This window comes from Nannospalax galili, unplaced genomic scaffold (genome assembly GCF_000622305.1).
Source record: "Nannospalax galili isolate Female #2095 unplaced genomic scaffold, S.galili_v1.0 scaffold20565, whole genome shotgun sequence".
Lineage (NCBI taxonomy): Eukaryota > Metazoa > Chordata > Mammalia > Rodentia > Spalacidae > Nannospalax > Nannospalax galili.
This window is the reverse complement of record NW_008352790.1, coordinates 5,661-6,368: the sequence shown is the minus strand read 5'-3', so window position 1 is coordinate 6,368 and position 708 is coordinate 5,661.

Sequence of the window (708 nt, the reverse complement as noted above, 5' to 3'; positions counted from 1 at the left end):
GAAAATGACCATCCTACCAAGAGTCATATATAGATTCAATGCAATCACAATTAAAATCCCCATGACATACTTCACAGATTAAAAAAAATCCATCCTTAAATTCACATGGAGGCACAGAAGACCCCAAATAGCCAAAGCAACCCTGAGCACAAAGAGCAATGCTAGGGGATTACTATACCAGATCTCAAAGAATATTACAGAGTCATACTCACAAAAACAGCATGGTACTGCCTCATAGATTAATGGAACATCATTTAAGATCCAAATCCAAGTACATACAGTTTCAGCCACCTGATATTTGACAAATGTGCCAAGAACGCACAATTGAGGAAAGACAGCATCTTCAACAAATGGTGCTGGCAAAATTGAATCTCCACCTGTAGAAGAATAAACTAGATCCTTATCTTTCTCCTTACACAAAAGTCACCTCCAAATGGATGAAAGACTTCAATGTGAAACTGGAAACCCTGAAACTATTAGAAGAAAATTTTGACAGTAACCTACAAGATATTGGTGTAAGAAAGGACTTTCTAAATCAGACACCAGTTGCTCAGGAATTAAGGTCTATAATCAAGAAGTGGGAACTCATTAAACTAAAAAGCTTCTGTATAGCAAAAGAAACAAGATAGCGAAGAGAAAACTCACAGAGTGGGAGAAAATCTTTACCAGTGACACATCTGACAGAGGTTTAACATCCAGAATATATAA